Source organism: Schistocerca americana, chromosome X (assembly GCF_021461395.2).
Source record: "Schistocerca americana isolate TAMUIC-IGC-003095 chromosome X, iqSchAmer2.1, whole genome shotgun sequence".
In the NCBI taxonomy this organism is placed as follows: domain Eukaryota; kingdom Metazoa; phylum Arthropoda; class Insecta; order Orthoptera; family Acrididae; genus Schistocerca; species Schistocerca americana.
Window position 1 is genome coordinate 824723813 of NC_060130.1, and position 21466 is coordinate 824745278.

The following is a 21466-nucleotide window of genomic DNA, read 5'->3' on the forward strand; positions in this document are numbered from 1 at the left end:
ACTAAGCCAGCTTCTAGTATCTTGAGAATATTGAAAAACTTTGAAGAACTTCTAGACTTTTTAGAAACATTTTCTGCTGGAGACAAAACAGGGGCAGGTTACAAATGTGCAGGCTATCTTGAGTTAATGTTACAATTCAATACTTATTTCTTTTTACGTCTTTATTGCCATACAATGCCCTCATCTAAGTGTTGCTGATCTGGAAAAAATATATGAGGGCTTGATTTGTATATTGAATGGAAGGTGTGATAGTTTTGAACACTTTTGGGAATTGTGTTTAAAAGTAAAACTTTCACATGTTGATGATCGTTCGCTTCCTCATAATTGAAGTATACCAAAGAAGTATGAAAACAACGAAGCCAGCTCACCGCACACTTTCAAAACCCCAAAGGAATGCTACAAAGCTATTTACATTGAAGTTTGTGAAACGGTGCAATCTTGCGTTACTGAGCAGTTTGTTTCAACTGGACTCACATAGAACATTGCAGTTGAAGAAGATTGCTTGCTTTTAGTAAAAAGAGGTGAAACAGATTTGGAAAGATCAACTGAGTTTTTTAAAAATGGCCTACATATTGAGAGACTGCGCTTACACTTGAATATGTTAGCCGATATCGCTAATAAAAAACAACTGGTTTTAAAAAAACATGCGTGATGTACGAAAGTACATTACACAAGAGCCTGCAGCTGGAGAAATGTTATGTGAAGTAGTTAAGTGCATTAAGCTTCTCCAAGTAGTTCCAATCACGACAGCAACAACAGAACGCTCATTTAGTGCCCTTAGATGTCTCAAGTCATACCTCCGATCAGCAATGGGACGGAAGCGAATGAACAACTTGGGTGTTCTTCATGCCCACCGATTTGTTTTGGATGAATTGGATATCCGACCAGTCATCAACGACTTCTTACTCAGTAATCCAGTCAAACGGTCGACTTGCAACTTTCTAAAGACACTCTAGCCCTAATAATGGCATTTAGAGCAATATTAAAAATCTTTATAAAATAGGAAATTACTTAAGTACATAATGTTAAATTTTCAGTTCCGAAATATTAGTACTAGTTTTGTACTGTATTACTATATTGTTACTGTACTGTATTAGTTATTTTCAAATATTTGAACATTTTTACGGTGTAAGACCCAATTAAAACCCACTATTTACATACTTTTTGACTGAAAGTATTAGGCATACTGTATTAACTTTATTAACTGTATTAAAGCATTAACTTTGAGATATTGTTTTATTTAATGAACCCTGAGCCTTATTCAGAGTAAGCTTAAATTAGCTATTTCACTTATTAACAAAAGTGCTATTACTGTGCGACAGTAATATTTTATGTTTTATTCTTTTAATGATAGTTTAGGTTTTATTTAAACATAATTTCAGTCTTTTCAGAGATATATATTTACTGCTCTTTAACAGTCTATAAGCATGATTATCACTGCAAATTAATTTAACTTTTTACGAAATTACCGTGCATTTTTATGTTTTGTTTCTTTTTTCAAAGCCAAAAATTATGTCAGCCTTGTCGAGTTTCCCGGAGTGTTGAGTTATCGAGAGTCCAGTATTCGGGGTTCTAATGTTGATCATATGACTCTAAAATGCTTAAAAAAACTTTAAAACTCACTATTTTTTATCTAAAATTTAGAAAATTTCCCGGGGAAAGACCCCCAGTATGGGCCCCCTAATATTTTTTATAAGTCGGCGCCTCTGTGTGGGTAGCAGAAGTACCCTTCACCACATACCCCAAGGTGGCTTGCGGACTATAGACGTAGATAAGTTAAGGTGTAATAGAATATGTGTGATTTAGGAAATCGATTATTTTTGTGTGTAATGATTTTAAAGTACACTCCTGGAAATTGAAATAAGAACACCGTGAATTCATTGTCCCAGGAAGGGGAAACTTTATTGACACATTCCTGGGGTCAGATACATCACATGATCACACTGACAGAACCACAGGCACATAGACACAGGCAACAGAGCATGCACAATGTCGGCACTACTACAGTGTATATCCACCTTTCGCAGCAATGCAGGCTGCTATTCTCCCATGGAGACGATCGTAGAGATGCTGGATGTAGTCCTGTGGAACGGCTTGCCATGCCATTTCCACCTGGCGCCTCAGTTGAACCAGCGTTCGTGCTGGACGTGCAGACCGCGTGAGACGACGCTTCATCCAGTCCCAAACATGCTCAATGGGGGACAGATCCGGAGATCTTGCTGGCCAGGGTAGTTGACTTACACCTTCTAGAGCACGTTGGGTGGCACGGGATACATGCGGACGTGCATTGTCCTGTTGGAACAGCAAGTTCCCTTGCCGGTCTAGGAATGGTAGAACGATGGGTTCGATAACGGTTTGGATGTACCGTGCACTATTCAGTGTCCCCTCGACGATCACCAGTGGTGTACGGCTGGTGTAGGAGATCGCTCCCCACACCATGATGCCGGGTGTTGGCCCTGTGTGCCTCGGTCGTATGCAGTCCTGATTGTGGCGCTCACCTGCACGGCGCCAAACACGCATACGACCATCATTGGCACCAAGGCAGAAGCGACTCTCATCGCTGAAGACGACACGTCTCCATTCGTCCCTCCATTCACGCCTGTCGCGACACCACTGGAGGCGGGCTGCACGATGTTGGGGCGTGAGCGGAAGACGGCCTAACGGTGTGCGGGACCGTAGCCCAGCTTCATGGAGACGGTTGCGAATGGTCCTCGCCGGTACCCCAGGAGCAACAGTGTCCCTAATTTGCTGGGAAGTGGCGGTGCGGCCCCCTACGGCACTGCGTAGGATCCTACGGTCTTGGCGTGCATCCGTGCGTCGCTGCGGTCCGGTCCCAGGTCGACGGGCACGTGCACCTTCCGCCGACCACTGGCGACAACATCGATGTACTGTGGAGACCTCACGCCCCACGTGTTGAGCAATTCGGCGGTACGTCCACCCGGCCTCCCGCATGCCCACTATACGCCCTCGCTCAAAGTCCGTCAACTGCACATACGGTTCACGTCCACGCTGTCGCGGCATGCTACCAGTGTTAAAGACTGCGATGGAGCTCCGTATGCCACGGCAAACTGGCTGACACTGACGGCGGCGGTGCACAAATGCTGCGCAGCTAGCGCCATTCGACGGCCAACACCGCGGTTCCTGGTGTGTCCGCTGTGCCGTGCGTGTGATCATTGCTTGTACAGCCCTCTCGCAGTGTCCGGAGCAAGTATGGTGGGTCTGACACGCCGGTGTCAATGTGTTCTTTTTTCCATTTCCAGGAGTGTATATTAGGCAACAAAGACTGGATTGTTAGACCCTAATATTTCGTCGACATTGGCGTTGTTAGCGACGGGGCGCTCCTCTAAGCTGACGATAGTGGGGATTGTTGATGCAACCATCCTAGCGCTCGCATTACGTAAAGCCACGGAAACACATGTAAGTTATTCTGAGGGTGCTGGGAAACCGCTCGGTTGAAATACGAGTGGAATGACATAACCACTATGCAACTCGCTTCTTTTATCTCGATAAATCTAAATCTAATGTGTGTTCTGGCAGTGTCAGGAGAGTATGCGCCATGTGTGGACGAACTCTTCGAATTCGAAGAACAGCACTCTGTTTCTCACGCACCGACGTAGCTACGTTACACACCACCATTTTATACCTTATAATTCGGAGCCCTCTAGCATCAAAGGGCTGCTAATACTGCTTAGCCATTGCACCTATGGGTGAGGGCTACAATTAGTCCTCGGAAAGTAAGGCGAGGTCTTCTACCATTGGCACCATAGGGAAGATTGGAGTCAGAAAACGTACGCAGTACTGCGGGGTTTAATCTCCGCTTCATCCTACAATTTTGTCTTTCAGTTAATGTAACTTTCCCCACTATAAGTGAATTGCCTGTATTAAATTGTAGAACTGTAAAAGTTGGTCCATGATTTGATTTCCGGAAGTTCTAGAAGTACGAGTAGTAGTAATATTGATGGTAGCAGTTGTAGAAGGGCGCGCTGGAAAGCAGTGACTCCGAATTTTTTTCTGAAAACTCAAAGTTTTCAAATAAATAAAATGTTATTAACATTCTGCATCTTTATTTTCATGTCTACATGCTTATTTCTAAACATAGTCATCCTGCCGACGGACTCAGTCTCCCAACGAGAGACCATTTGTTGATACCGTCACTGTAAGAGGTTTGAATTTGTTGACGGAGCCATAGCCTCTGCTCGCACCGCTTCATCTATCAAAGTGAAGTCTTTCAAGGTGGGCCACGTAGGGACTGTATGGAGGATGATCGATGACTGTGAACCCAAGGCGTCGGATTATTCCAGACGTCGCAGGGCTCGTGTGTGGTGTGGCAGTGTCATGCTGAAGGAAAGTATGAGCCATGTATGGAAGAACTCTTCGAATTCGAAACTCGATTACAGCACGCTGTTTCTCACGCACCGACGTAGCTACGTTACACACCACCATCTTATACACTATAATTCGGAGCCCTCTAGCATCAAAGGGCTGCTAATATGTAGACATGAAGAATAAAAATTTCAAATGTCAATAAAGTTTGTTTTATTTAAAAAGCTTTGAGTTTACACATAAAAAAATTCGAAAGCATTACTTTTGTGCTCGCCTTCGTTTATTTATGCGTTGGTCATCCCTTTTACGAGGAAACTGCACACCTCACGGTACTGCAGATTAAAAAAAAAAAAAAAAAAGTTGCTCATGTATACAGGCATTTAGATACTAACAGGTTTATCTTGAGATGAATGGTTATAATAGGAACCATCCCGGGGTTTACCTGAAGTAATTTACGGAAACCATGGGAACCCTAAATTAGGAGAGCCGTGTGTCGCCATCCTCCCAGATACAATGCCAGTGTGTTAAAGATAATCAACCTCCTTCAGTCTAACCCCACTGTAAATAAACTTTTGGTTACAAGTTCTGCAAAGAACTTTTTTATTGTTTAAGCCAAGAAACTAAGTGAGTGGAAGTTGATACCGAAACAAAGTGTGATGTTGTTTGGGATTTTGCGTCGCTTTGTAAACTACCTGTTTATTCAGAATACCATCGCATCCAAATAATACAAATGGATATTTTCGTGAAAGTAACTAACAAACATGCAGTTAACTGTTTTATACCTTCTGCCAAAAATCGGGCTTTTCCTAGGATTTTATTAATACTCGTACAATTACTCATCCTATTGGTATTCCAAGAAATCATCACTGCCACGGAGGAAACTAAACACAACTTTCATGAGTCGTAGTGGAACATGTTTTACGGACAGTTCATGTTACTACGTAATAGATTTCAATCTTCAGTCTTAAAACTGCTTTCACGCTAGTATAACCTATGGTAGTCTCTCCATCTCTGCATATCTGCTGCAACCTGCACTCTTTGAATTTGCTTCCTCTCTTACAGCCTTGGTCTCTCTCTACAATTTTTACTTCCTACATGCCTCCTCATTAGCAACAAACAATTTCTGGAGTCCTCTTGTACTCAGTCCTTCTTGTACTCAGGTTGTACCACAGTTTATTTTTCTCAGTCCACTCCATTACTCCCTCATTAGTCATTTTATATCTTCTCTACGATCCTAATAACAAAATTCAACGATTAGTGCCCCATCACGTAAGTATTTATAAATAACAAAAACAACAGTACACCCATTTTTCAAGTTCAAAGGCGTTCATACCGAAAAAATGGCCTATAAATAGACGCAAATCTATAACCTCGGATGCACGAATCAGATCGCTTACCGCTTGGTCACCACGGCTCGAGAGCAAGAAGCATATGCCAAGTGTATAAGAATAACACATATTTGGTATGTAATTTTCTCGTCGCTCGCTAGAAACTGTGTCTTATGATTTTGCTTGTTGGAAGTCTACTTTATGAACTTTACGTATAGTGCAAGTCGTTCGAACCACTGGATAACATTCACACCTTCTCCTTGCTGAATAGCTAAAAAATTCAGTCTCTGACTATCCAGAATCAGTTTTTTATGCGACCATAAGAATCAGTTCGCCTTAAGTATTTCCTAACGTTCTACATTTCTCCTCTTATTGCCGGCCGGAGTGGGCGAGCGGTTCTAGGCGCTACAGTCTGGAACGGCGCGACCGCTACGGTCGCAGGTTCGAATCCTGCCTCGGGCATGGATGTGTGTAGTGTCCTTAGATTAGTAAGGTTTAAGTAGTCCTAAGTTCTATGGGACGGATGACCTCAGATGTTAAGTCCCATAGTGCCATTTGAACCATTTGTCCTCTTATTACTATGCCCACGCATGCATGACAGATCAGTCGATTTTTTTAAATTTCACTTTTATCGACGTTTTGAACCTTTTTAAGCAAATTAAAGCGATTTGTTTACTTATTCAGCACTTCGATTCCCATTTGGAGAGCCCGAATAAAAATTCCCGAGTACCATAATGAGAATTCGATATTATTTCTGGGTACTATGAGAGCACAACATTTCATTCATACGATATTGCGGTGCCTGTGTTATACCGAATTACGATCCAATGTTCCTTCGGAAATGCATGTATATCCGAAGGGACACGCACTGTAGGCACTACAGCCGTTCTCGCATACAAGAAACGTATTGACAGTTGCGAATATGGACAACCATCAGCTGTATGATGGAATGACGACAGTAGAAATTTGTACCGGACCGGGACTCGAACCCCATGATCTTCCCCTTATCGTAACCGCTCGCCTTATCATTTGGCCATCCGAGCCATGCATGTGCTACGGAACATTGCATCGTAATTCGGAATAACACAGGCACTGCAGTATCGTATTTATCCGCCAACACGGGGCAAGCGACTTTCCAGTAAAATGTCTCCCTCGTATAGGAATATACATTATGGATGTACAGGTACAGGTAGACAGATGGTTGACGACATATGGAAGTTGGGTCTGGCCGTGAGTCGTGCTCGGATAGCCAACTGGTAAGAAACCGCTACGATAAGCGGGACATTCGGTTTCGAGTCCCGGTCCGCCACAAATTTTCATGAATGTAACTCCATTTTCTGGTGGAGTATGGGACTACGGCTGTTCAATGTTCAATAAAAACAATACCAATCGCCGTTATGTAGGTTTATTTCTAGGTAACCAGTTTCGACGTTTCACTACGTCATTAGCTATTACGAGACCAGTTAAAGGCACTGCCATATTTGCAACACGAAGGTTACTGGATTGGAGCTGTTTTTGCCTGAAGATGACGTAGTGTAACGTCGAAACTGGTTGCTTGGAAATAAACCTACATAACGGCGATTGGTATAGTTTTTTATTGAATGTTGGACAAATTTTCATTGTCGTCATTCCATTATACAGCTGATAGTTGTCCATATTCGCAACTGTGAATACATTTCTTGTACATTTCATTCAGCCGTATGTTACTCAAGCTACGAAAAAATTAAATTATTCAAAAATTAACACTCCACAACTGTAGTATATAGATGTATTTCAAGGTATTGTTAGTATAAAAAATTTCATTAAATTCAACTGAGTTTGGTCAAACGAAGAAGTCATAAATAACTTATGGTATTCGTTTTGACAGTCAAAAGTCAAAATTATAGCTATTTATATTTTTTCTGGCTAATAATACTAGTATGGCATAATTGTCTGGGAGGAATGTTCAGTGACTTGGTGGAAATCTTTCAATTCGACGCCACTTCCTGCGACTTGAGTGTGCATAACCTACACTAATAATTGTACTGGGGGACGGAGAAGTACAGTTTAACATGGAATCCGAAACGCGTGCAATCCCTCTTCACATAATTAAATGTAGGGGCCAGGGTACAGGTAGACTAAAAGTATCAAGATCTGAGCAGGATTCACGCCCATGATCTTACGATTGCCACGTATGTGTTTTCCTAGCAAATTTTATACAGTTCTCTCTGATGCAAGTCTGAAAACTAAGAGACCAAGAATCAAATCCTCGAGGTTTCGTTTCGCGGTACTAGCGGTACACAAAATTTCAATAACATGTGTCAGGAATTTAGTAGTTTGAGGTTATTATTTAAATTAGTGAAAAATAGAAATAAAAAAGGTTCCTGGGTGCAGTTTTGAAAATTACTGAGCTGAAATTACAGTCTTCTCGTGTCTTCGATGTGTACTATCAGAATTCAAAATTTAATTTAAGATCAGAACGGAATTTGAGAAGTAGTTAGTGTGAGAGTGGAGAGGGAGGAACTATCACCAGTGCAACATTAACAATTTTTTCGTCTGGATATTTCATAACAGAACATACCATTTTTTCGAAAGTATCTAAAGACTACAATGTGAATAAGCTTTGTATTGGCGACAAAAATGTGTTTTGTGATGAACAACTTTTAAAATGTCGAGAACTGTTCATGTTGGGAAGTGAGACACAATAAAGGCATATTGTGCATGTTACACAGGAAACTAAAGAAATAACAGACGAACCAATTTCTAGTCGACATCCCAAGTTTTCATATTATGCCCATAAACACACAATAAAAGTTATGAATTCCTATAGCGATCAGTCAACTAAAATAGCATAGCTCGCACGGCTGTTCGACTTCCAATTTTGACCAGCTGTGGAAACAAGTTTTGCCTGATAACTCCTAGGTTCAAACACTGGCTGACGTAGGAACCTTGACACGAAGGACTCAGCTGAAGCAATAAGTTGGCATCACAGAAATCTTTTGTATCCACTGCGCGCCTGTATTAACTATTTAAATTCTGAGAGTTATGTTACTGTTCTTTTTATTTACAGTGTCAATAAGAGTAATACACCGTGCCCGCCCAACCCGCGTATGTCGCCTTGCCCGTACGTGCCATTGGTTAGTCCGACCGGCGAGCGGACCAGATGAAGCCAGTCCACACTCCACAGCCCGCTGCGCGCTGCTACAGCCCGTTGCTTGTGCTGCCGCCAGCCTTGTGAAGGCTCCGATGTACTAAGACGTAAATCCGGTTTTCCTAGAAGCAGGAATTTTGCCCCGCATGAACAAAACAGTTCGGAGACACAAAACTTAAATACGTTGCTCATTTGTCTTTTTCCAGAAAATGACACCACAACCGAATTAACTAATAATTCAACAAGTTGTGTCTGGGAATAGCGTTCAAACAAACTCTTGTTATTATAATGTAATGCTAATATAGTCTACAGTACTGACAGAACGCGTGGGAGAAAAGAGAAGGAAACTCCCACATTTGCTGACAGTTAAACATACACTGAAGAGCCAAAGAAACTGGTACACCTGTCTAATATCGTGTAGGGCCACCGCGAACACGCAGAAGTGCCGCAACATGACGTGGCATGGACTCGACTAATGTCTGAAGTAGTGCTGGAGGGAACTGACACCAGCAGTCCTGCAGGGCTGTCCATAAATTCGCAAGAGGACGAGGAGGTGGAGATCTCTTCTGAACAGCACGTTGCCAGGCATCCCAGATATGCTCAATGATGTTCATATCTGGGGAGTCTGTTGGCCAGCGGGAATGATTAAATTCAGGAGAGTGTTCCTGAAGCCACTCTGTAGCAATTCTGGACATGTGGGGTGTCGCATTGTCGCGCTGAAATTTCCCAAGTCCGTCTGAATGCACAATGACATGACTAGATGCAGGTGATCATACAGGACGCTTACGTGCGTGTCACCTGTCAGAGGCGCATCTAGACGAATCAGGGGACCCATATCACTCCAAATGAACACGCCCCACACCATTACAGAGCCACCACCAGCTTGAACATTCCCCTACTGACATTCAAGGTCTACCCATTCATATGGTTGTCTCCATACCCGTACACGTCCATCTGCTCGATACAATTTGAAACGAGACTCGGCCGACCAGGAAACATGTTTCCAATCATCAACAGTCCAATGTCGGTGTTGACAGGCACAGGCAAAGCGTAAAGCTTTGTGTCATGCAATCATCAAGGGTACACGATTGGACCTTCGGCTCTGAAAGCCTGATAATTTTTCGTTGAATGGTTCGCACGCTGACATTTGTTGATGACCCAGCGTTGAAATCTGCAGCAGTTTGCAGAAGGATTGCACTTCTGTCACTTTGAACGATTCGCTTCAGTCGTCGTTGGTCCCGTTCTTGCACGATCTTTTTGCTGCCGCAGCTGTGTCGGGACTTGATGTTTTACTGGACTCCTAATATTCAAGGTACACTCGTGAAATGGTCGTACGGGAAAATCCCCACTTCATCGCTGCTTCGGTGATGCTGTGTTCTGTCACTCGTGCGCCGACTATAACACCAGATTCAAACTCACTTAAATCTTAATAACATGCCATTGTAGCAACAGTAACAAATCTAACAACTGGGCCAGACACCTGTCTTAACTGGGCGTTGCCGACCGCAGCGCCGTAATCTGCGTGTTTACATATCTCTGTCTTTGCATACGCATGCCTATACTAGTTTCTTTGGAACTTCTGTGTATAATGAACGATGAAGAAGAGGATTATTTGCTCCAGACTTACGCAAAGTGCAGAGACGCAAAGTGCAGAGAATCCGTCAGCAATACGCTTCTGAGACAGCCTCAAATAACAGTTCGTCTTCTTCGGCATTGAAATGCACTTGTAGCTCTTTGGTACACTTTGTAGCCATTTTGCACATGAACATAACATAACTTGCAGCAGTTGCTGGTCTGTCATACCTGACGCAGTGCACTGAAACACTACACTCTGCGTTCCGTCGGAAAACACCTTCACTGTTGTTACACCACGGTGAAGGGGCGATGCACTACATCGGGTGGGGAGAGAATGATTCACTCACGTTTTGTCCTACGTGCGGCAACGTGCTGTTACAAATGTGATTACCAGCGACTCCTCCCTATAAAAATGTAATACGTTTAATTCTGTCAACATATGTGTCATTTTCGCTGTTTGAAAATTAAGACAAATGTCATTACAAAAATGTATCCACAGTAAATACATTCTGCAAATGTTATTAGTGTCATATACACTCTTATACTCAAAAAATGTGTGGAGACTGTGGCACGACGTAACTAAATAAAAGCTGGCTTTACATGGATAAATGAGTCGATAGTTAAGTGGTCAGCACGTTAGAATGCCATGCAACGGGCCCCGGGTTCGATTCCCAGTTGGGTGGGAGATTTTCTCCGCTCAGGGACTGGGTGCTGCGTTGTCATCATCATTTCATACCCATCAACACGCAAGTCACCGAAGTGGCGTCAACTAAAAAGACTTGCACCCAGCGACTGGTCTTCCTGATATTTCACAAGGAAAAATGTTTGCTTTGTTGCCGTAACTCTTTTTTATTATACAGTCTTATAGGTAAACCTGTTTTCCATGGTTGCCGCATGTAAAATGAAAATATAAAATGCTATAATCTAAGACGTTAGCCAATTAAAAGAATAACCAGTGAAAATAATATACTGGTATTCGGTAATGTAACAAGAATGAGAATTTAAAACTTTATTTTGACGTTCAGCTGGTCGGATGCTTTCATTTGAAATAAGAGTATGATTTACATACAGATATTTAGACAAAATATGTAATCACCATGTTATGAATTGCAGATGCATGGAAATTGAATTGTTGAATGTAATGTGCTGACAAACCACTTTGTCAACAGCAGTCTGCTGCACTATAAAATAAATATTAGTTTTCGCTGAGTGAAACCACCAGACTGTCAGAATCACTATTTTGTCCTTGGAGATAAAGGAAAGATATAAAGTATTACACACGACAGATCTTTGTGTGGATGCTAGAATAAAGCATTCCTCAAAATTACACAGTTTTTGCAGGATAAACCTTGCCGGACACAAGTTATATAGACACAGCTGATGATTAACGTTTTGTGGAGTGATTAGCGATATTTTTTCATTGGCATTCAGCCCTGCTCGATTAAATGAATTTTTTTAGACGTACTCGTTACAGGACAAATAATTACAAAAATACATCCACAGTAAACACATTCTGGAAATGTTATTAGTGTCGTACACACTCTTATACTCATAAAATAGGGGATACTGTGACAGAACGTAACTAAATAAAAGCTGGCATTACAGGGCTAATCTGAAACTTTTTTTTCGCGTATTCTCCACCATGTCAGCAACAGCACTGGCTCTTCATTTTCAGAGGAACTCATTTGCTAAGTAATGTGAAATTTAATGTTCTGTAGTGCTGTTCCTCTTGCAAGGGTCATGTAAGTTACCTACCCATGTGCCAAATCGACTTTACTTGGTTCCGTGGAGAACAAACCACTTTCTTTCACTAAAACTGAGAAAGTGTATAACGCGCAAAAGTCACCCTTTTTGTTTTGTTGTTCTTTGCGGCAACAAGTGTATAAAAGAAACAAAGAGGGAAAGAGTAAATGAGAATACAGAGACCCGGGGGGCGAGGGGAGGGGGGGGGGGGGAGATGGGGTGGGGTGGTGGTAGAGTTAGGGAGAAAAATAATGACGATGAAAAGAGTTTTCAATAGAAATATGTAAAAACGTAAGGACAGAGGGCACAGAAACGCACATACGGGGTGGTTATAATTAAACTGGCGGTGTTACGAATGCTGCAGTACGGGCTGTATAAATTGCAGGAGACTGAAATATCGTGGTATGTTCATTGACTGATGGGTATGTTGGAAAAAAAAACGGTTTCACTTTCTTCCAGGTGAAGATATGGCGCTGTAAGCAGTCAGAACGTCAAATATTTCCTGTTTTGACGTCAGTATGCTGTTTATCGCTTGGCAACGCGTGTCGATTTCTTTTGTGACGTGACTTGGTGAATAAGGTTGAAGTTTTCCATACGAAACGATGGCTATTCAGAAGAAAGACTTACACTGCCGGTCAATTTGTTCTATCAGAACGGCAACAACAGCAGCGCTGCATTTTGGGAATACAACCGACAGACACAGCTAATAGCTGTGAAGAGACCCATGTCAATAAACGGGCTAAAGGTTATGATCAAGAAATTTGAAGAACCAGGTGAATTAAGTGGCGCAGCAGGGCGAAGGAGGCGCCCCATTCCCATGGCACTTTGCCAGTTGTTGATGAAGTTGCTGAAGCTATAGCCGACCCTGCAGCAAATGCCTCAAGTTCTGCAGCCAGAGCTCGAGCCGTGTCTCGGGAATTGTCTCTCCCTGGTCAACAGTTCAAAAGATTTTACGCTGGTTTCCCTAAGAGATTCATAAAGTGCACCAAATGATGCCTCAAGATAGGCTGCAACGCTGTGACTTTGCCCTTCGTTTTTCGGGACGCATGGAAATGGATGACACGCGGCCAGGGAATATTCTTCTGGCAGACGAGGCACATTTTACTCTGCACGATTCCGTGAATGAACAAAACTGCCGCACAAGGGGCTCTTCTACACCACACATTGCGCAGGAACATCCACTGCACTCGGCTTTTTTGACTGTGTGCTGTGCTTTCACGAGCTCCTTCATTCTCAGCCCGATTTTCTTCGAGGAGACGACACCTTGCGGACCTGTTAGGCGTACAGTGACATCTGCATGTTATAAGGATCTCCTTGTGCAACACGTTATTCTAGCTTTGCAAGAACGCAGCTGTGTCCACACCACTATTTTCTTGCAGCATAAGACGAAACCACATGTCGCTTGCCAGGTAAAAGATTTGTTTCGAAAAGTTTAAAGTAACTACTGCATCATTTCTATGAAATTTCAAAATGTGTAGCCGTCCAAATCCTCCAACCTAAATCCATGTGACTTCTGGTTGTGGGGATTTCTGAAAGACTGTGTCTATCAGGGATGTATCTGGACTCTTCCTGATCTGAAGGAAAGCATACGACAACATATAAATCTGATTACACCGGATATGATGCCACCAACTGTCGACTACGGATGCAGCATGTTGCTGAGTTGGGAGACCATACTGATTACGTGTTGTAACTTGTTACCATACCCTAATAAACGTACTATAACCACCATTATCGTTTGTTTGGTCGTTCCTCCCATTTTCTGCACACTCACTGCACATCTAAGTTTGCCATACTTTAATGCGCCAGACAATTCTGCGCACAGTTTAGTGCACCTTCTGTCTATCTTCCCGGCTTCAGATTCTTTAGATTTCGAATGCTGGGCCACAAAAATGCTGCAACAATATGTACGTCACGAATCTGTATCTCCTCTTTCAGGAAACAAATTGGAACGATCACACAGATAATGTTGTGGGTAAACCGAACCTAGGATTTTGTTTTATTTGTAGAACACTTGTAAGATGCAAAAAATCCACTACAGAGACTACCTACACTACGCTTGTCCGTCATCCGCTAGACTGTGTTATGAGATTTTTACGAGATGGGATTGACAGAGGAAATTGAAAAAGTCCACAGAAGTGCAGCTCGATTTGTATTATCGTGAAATAACGAAGAGAATGTCATGAATATGATACGCGAGTTGGGTTACACGCGTCATAAAACAAAACCGTTACTCTTGCTGCTAGATCTCTCCGCGAAAAAGTCAACAAAAAACTTTCCCCTTCAAATTCGAATAAATTTTGTTGATTCTCACCTACACAGGGAGAAATGATCATAGTAATAAAATAAGAAGCCGGCCGAAGTGGCCGTGCGTTTAAAGGCGCTGCAGTCTGGAACCGCAAGACCGCCACGGTCGCAGCTTAGAATCCTGCCTCGGGCATGGATGTTTGTGATGTCCTTAGGTTAGTTAGGTTTAACTGGTTCTAAGTTCTAGGGGACTAATGACCTCATCAGTTGAGTCCCATAGTGCTCAGAGCCATTTGAACCAATAAAATAAGAGAAACCAGAGTTCTCTCGGAAACGTATGGAATGTATGTGAAATCTTAGGACTTAACTGCTAAGGTTATCAGTCCCTAAGCTTACACACTGTTGTTGTTTTTGTAGTGGTCTTCAGTCCTGAGACTGGTTTGATGCAGCTCTCCATGCTACTCTATCCTGTGCAAGCTTCGTCATCTCCCAGTACCTACTGCAACCTACATCGCTTACGCACTACTTAACCTAAATTATCCTAAGGAAAACACACACACCCATGCCCGTGGGAGGACTCGAACCTCCACCGCGACCAGCCGCACAGTCCGTGACTTCAGCGCGTTAGACCGCTCAACTAATCCCGCGCGGCTCGGAAAGATACAAGAGTTCGTTTTCCCTACACCCTGTTCAAAAGTAGAATGGTACATAAATAGTGTGAAAATGTATACCATTTTGTTTACGGAACATCCGCAAACTGAGCTGCATTATGAGACTGGAAATATTCGCTCCAACTGTGGCTTTGTTTCATGATAAACAGAGCCGGTTTCGGGAAAATTATATTCCCATCTTCAGGTGTACAAATTTATTAAAACATGGGATGAAATAAAATGTAAGTCCGGGTAGGATACATGAAATTGTAAAAAAAGTAACTACCGATGGCAACTCACTTTCTGTGAAAATGATTTCATTTAATCCTCCAACAAGCACTTAAGTGTGAATAGTCATATAGAAATAAATGTAGATGGATAGGTAATTCTAAACTTGTCGTTTAGCGACGTAGGACAGCATTATCGCGAAACATGGTAACTAACGAGTAGACTATATGGAAACAACAAAATATGCATGTGCGGTTTGATTCGTAGCTGAAGGTTCAATGCACAATAATATAAACTAGGAGCAGAGTCCATTAGTAGACCGTCATCAAGAAAACCTGCCCTCATAAAGCAAAGTGTCGTTATAAGAAACCAACTTTGCAAACACATTAGTGAGCAATCGAGGAAATACGGTTCATTCCTCTCTACTCACTCGCAGTCGGCACCCACGAGAAATACGACGCTGCCCCTCCACCCACGCAACGAACTTGTGACGTCAAAGTAGTTACCTTGCCCGACATACATCGCGAACGCTCGGCTCCATCCGGAGCCCACGGGAAATCAATATGTCAATGAAAACGTACCCACTAATGGTCTTAGCACTGTCATGTGTTATCGAGAGCTTGTTTGTATTTGAGCGCGCAGTTACGAATTACCTGTATTAACCTCGTCCGAAACAGTAAATTGCTCCCCCGCCGAGACGGTCGCTGGGGCTCGTAAGACCGGTAGCGTGGTGCGCTGCGATGCACGCTTCTGGGACCGTGTATCGCAATGACCCCGCCCTCAACCCATGTCGCTCTGCATCAGAGCAAATGTGGCACCTGACAACACGACGAGCGAGGATAAACAAGAGTTTCTTCTTATACGGCCGTCTACTGCAGCTGAAATTCACGAAATATTTTTCAGTGTGCCCCAGACGTCTTAGAAATGATTCTGTGTTCGGTCTACCGGCGGTAACTGTTAAATGATAATTCAGAGTGTCATAATACACTGACGCGCCAAATAACTGGTATAGGCATGCGTATTCAAATGCAGAGGTATGTAATCGCGCAGAATACGGCGCTGCTGTCGGCATCGCCTATATAAGACAACAAGTGTCTGGGGAGATTGTTAGATCGTTTACTGCTCCTACTATGGCAAGTTATCAAGATTTAAGTCAGTTTGAACGTGCTGTTATAGTCGGCGCACGAGCGATGGGACACAGCATCTCCAAAGTAGCGATGAAGTGGGGATTTTCCCGTACGACCATTTCACGAGTGTACCGTGAATATCGGCTACGAGTATATCTTGAATATCAGGAATCCGGTAAAACATCAAGTCTCCGACATAGCTAGTCGGCCGCTGTGGCCATGCGGTTCTAGGCGCTTTAGTCTGGAGCCGCGCTGCTGCTACGGTCGCAGATTCGAATCCTGCCTCGGGCATGGATGTGTGTGATGTACTTAGGTTAGTTAGGTTTAAGTTGTTCTAAGTGTAGGGAACTGATGACCTCAGATGTTAAGTCCCATTGTGGTTAGAGCCATCTGAACCATTTGCACCGACATAGCTGTGGCCGGGAAAAGATCCTGCAAGAACGAGACCAACGACGACTGAAGAGAATCGTTCAACGTGACAGAAGTGCAATCCTTCTGCAAACTGCTGCAGATTTCTATCCTGGGTCAACAACAACTGTCGGCGTGCGAAGCATTCAACGAAAAATCATCAATGTGGGCTTTCGGAGCCGAAAGTCCACTAATGTACCCTTGATGACCGCACGACACTAAGCTTTACGCTTCGCTTAGGCCTGTCAATACTGACATTGGACTGTTGATGACTGGAAACATGTTTCCTGGTCGGACGAGTCTCGTTTCAAATTGTATCGAGCGGATGGACGTGTACGGGTATGGGGACAACCATATGAATGCGTGGACACTGCATGTTAGTAGGGGAATGTTCAAGCTGGTGGTGGTTTTGTAACGGTGTGGAGCGTGTGCATTTGAAGTGATATGGGTCCCCTGATACGTCTATATGCGCCTCTGACAGGTGACACGTACGTAAGCACCCTGTCTGATCACCTGCATCCATTCATGACCCTTCCGACGGACTTGGGCAATTTCAGCAGGACAATGCGACACCCCACACGTCCAGAATTGATACAGAGTGGCTCCAGCAAGACTCTTCTGAGTTTAAACACTTCCGCTAGCTACCAAACTCCTCAGACATGAACATCATCGAGCATGTATGTGATGCCTTGCAAAGTGCTGTTCAGGAGAGATCTCCACCCCCTCGTACTCTTGCGAATTTATGGACAGCTCTGGAGGATTTATGGTGTCAGTTCCCTGCAGCACTACTTCAGACATTAGTCGAGTCCATGCCACGTCGTGTTGCGGCACTTCTGCGTGCTCGGGGAGCCCTACACGATATTAGGAAGGTGTACCAGTTTCTTTGGTTCTTTCGTGTATCTCAATACGTTACTGTGATAATTTAACACATTTCATTTATAAATAAATAGTTCACTTGTTATCATTGCAGTTTGGTAAAATCCACCACTGAGTGACAGTAGAATGTGCATCTCTACATACCATGACGTAGCTCGTGGTTGTTTCGAAACGCGTCTGGTCTATATACGTATACATCTTCCCGCAAAAATACTCTTCCGTTAACACAACCTCCTTTCAGCTATAAATAATTTTTCAGTCATAGTATGTAGGACCATGCGAAAGATCCTCACGTTAAAAATTTAGATTCGTAAATGTTCCATAGCTTCGGTGTTGGTAGATACTGCTGGATGTTTTTGTCATTATGAATTTAATGATACAGATGTCTCCATTCATTGTAATCCCACAATTACTTGGTTAAGTCTGTTAATATAACAGGCCCCGGATTACGCATTTCCAACATGTTTCGGTCAGCGGGATCTGCAGGAGGAGCTTCTCACTAATTGAATTTTCACTAAACTGAATTTTCAGGATTCGATCCTCATTCAGCATATGTTGTGTTAGTGACTGAGACTTCCAATAGGCCAATGCACAAGGCGCAATTCTCAGCGACTGTCGAGAAAGTTGCATTCCAAGGTTGACAGCGTCGTTCTTACTCAAACAGTACGTGTTTCCACTTTGGAACAGTGAAGAATCGGCGGTAAGTGCTCTGACTCGTGGAAGCCAGTTCGATTTTTTAGTTCAAATCCAGGCAGGTTTTTGAGTATGCACTAACTTGAGCTAGTAAATGATTTGTCCTATTTTACTTTATATTAATAAATGCGTTTGGTATGCGCCCTAAAGTCCGTTGAAGGAAATCATTAATGTAGAAATATAGTGTGTCCGTGGAAAATGTCCGTACTATGACACAGCACCGCGCGGGGTACCAGCTAGGTCCAAGGCGCCTTGCCACGGTTCGCGCGGTTCCCCTTCGAGTCCTCCCTCGGGCATGGGTGTGTGTGTCGTCCTTAGCGTAAGTTAGTTTAAGTTAGATTACGTAATGGGTAAGCCTTGGGACCGATGACCTCAACACATTGGTCACATAGGAACTTACCACAAATTTCCAAAAAAATTCTGTGATACAGCAGAATAAGTGTCGGTTTTTAAATCCTAGAGAGCTATGTAGGAATCATTTAACCCTTTAATTTTTTTATTTTCTTCTTTATTTCCACACAGTACGACTCCAGCTACAAAGATTAATGTCGAAAATTCGAATCCTAGTCTCGAAATTTTACTTCTTACAAGTTACTCAGGATTTTTAGTACCGACGTTCACAGTACCAAAATAATAACCGCTTCTTGGAAAAAGACGTCTGATTTCAGTATAAGACGACCGTCGAAAAGTTTTCTTTCTCCGCGTTATATTTGTGGATAGGGGTCTTCTGGTACGTTGATTGTTGCTTGGTATACAAAAAGTCCCGTGTTCAATACTCACCAGAGGTAAAAATTTTAAACCACATCAAAACACCTCCTTCAGCTCTGGTAATGTCAAGTGAATAACGTCGGCCTCCGCAGTTATTTAGGAGTCTCGTCAGACATGATATCTTTCCACTACCGACTGGAGCGAAATCGGGTAAGATTAGATCATGGCATAGCGGATACCACTGCCAGTTGAAATTGTTAATGTTGGCTACACACAAATTCTAGTGTAATAGTTTTTACGTCATTAAGGAAAAATAAAAACTGAAAACATTATTATGTGTTTGAATACGATAGCTTCGAGGAATTCTTTTGGTGCAACGCGGTTCTCTACTACACTTGTTTCTTTTTTTACCATCTAGATTTTTTCAGCGGTATGGAACAAGAATTTCATCGTAGTGTTTGCTATCCTCATCATTATTAAAATTTTATATCTGCTCGTTTCTCTGACGAGAAAACCGTAAACAGGACGTATGTGTAAATGCTAGAAAAATGTGAAAAAGACAGTACTTGAGCCGTCGTTTATTGACCAGTTGTGTGTCAGCAAGTCAGGCTTAATAAATAAGCTTATGTTTTAGCGAAATTCGGTGCTATCAGTTTTCATTCAAAATAAGATGTGTTAGTATTAAGCCTCAACACGCTTTCTTATGCTTATCATTAATCATGTTAATAAGATACCGAATTTGGTTTAATTAGCTGCAGCTGTGACGGTTACAACACAGGATGCGTTACATCACAGGATGAGTGAGCTGGGCAGCCGTCTTGCTGGAACCGTATACACTGTCACTTAGGCAGTAGTATCACCTCTTCTGGAAGAACATGTAGAATGTTCGTAAGAAATTGTGCATAAATACACTCCTGGAAATGGAAAAAAGAACACATTGACACCGGTGTGTCAGACCCACCATACTTGCTCCGGACACTGCGAGAGGGCTGTACAAGCAATGATCACACGCACGGCACAGCGGACACACCAGGAACCGCGGTGTTGGCCGTCGAATGGCGCTAGCTGCGCAGCATTTGTGCACCGCCGCCGTCAGTGTCAGCCAGTTTGCAGTGGCATACGGAGCTCCATCGCAGTCTTTAACACTGGTAGCACGCCGCGACAGCGTGGACGTGAACCGTATGTGCAGTTGACGGACTTTGAGCGAGGGCGTATAGTGGGCATGCGGGAGGCCGGGTGGACGTACCGCCGAATTGCTCAACACGTGGGGCGTGAGGTCTCCACAGTACATCGATGTTGTCGCCAGTGGTCGGCGGAAGGTGCACGTGCCCGTCGACCTGGGACCGGACCGCAGCAACGCACGGATGCACGCTAAGACCTTAGGATCCTACGCAGTGCCGTAGGGGACCGCACCGCCACTTCCCAGCAAATTAGGGACACTGTTGCTCCTGGGGTATCGGCGAGGACCATTCGCAACCGTCTCCATGAAGCTGGGCTACGGTCCCGCACACCGTTAGGCCGTCTTCCGCTCACGCCCCAACATCGTGCAGCCCGCCTCCAGTGGTGTCGCGACAGGCGTGGATGGAGGGACGAATGGAGACGTGTCGTCTTCAGCGATGAGAGTCGCTTCTGCCTTGGTGCCAATGATGGTCGTATGCGTGTTTGGCGCCGTGCAGGTGAGCGCCACAATCAGGACTGCATACGACCGAGGCACACAGGGCCAACACCCGGCATCATGGTGTGGGGAGCGATCTCCTACACTGGCCGTACACCACTGGTGATCGTCGAGGGGACACTGAATAGTGCACGGTACATCCAAACCGTCATCGAACCCATCGTTCTACCATTCCTAGACCGGCAAGGGAACTTGCTGTTCCAACAGGACAATGCACGTCCGCATGTATCCCGTGCCACCCAACGTGCTCTAGAAGGTGTAAGTCAACTACCCTGGCCAGCAAGATCTCCGGATCTGTCCCCCATTGAGCATGTTTGGGACTCGATGAAGCGTCGTCTCACGCGGTCTGCACGTCCAGCACGAACGCTGGTCCAACTGAGGCGCCAGGTGGAAATGGCATGGCAAGCCGTTCCACAGGACTACATCCAGCATCTCTACGATCGTCTCCATGGGAGAATAGCAGCCTGCATTGCTGCGAAAGGTGGATATACACTGTACTAGTGCCGACATTGTGCATGCTCTGTTGCCTGTGTCTATGTGCCTGTGGTTCTGTCAGTGTGATCATGTGATGTATCTGACCCCAGGAACGTGTCAATAAAGTTTCCCCTTCCTGGGACAATGAATTCACGGTGTTCTTATTTCAATTTCCAGGAGTGTATTTCCATTTAACATCCATGGGATGAATTCCCTATGATGCTGTACCATAGTTTTATACTTCACGGTCGTTGTTGTTGTAGCTGACGATGAGAGCGTGG

At 43.7% G+C, this 21466-nt stretch overlaps 1 protein-coding gene across 1 annotated transcript in view; it reads right to left on the reverse strand.

The window, feature by feature from the left end:
- The window catches only part of LOC124555047 (bifunctional arginine demethylase and lysyl-hydroxylase JMJD6), a 551390-nt gene that overhangs the window by 464446 nt on the left and 65478 nt on the right, over positions 1-21466 (reverse strand). The gene's annotated exons all lie outside the window — the stretch shown is intronic.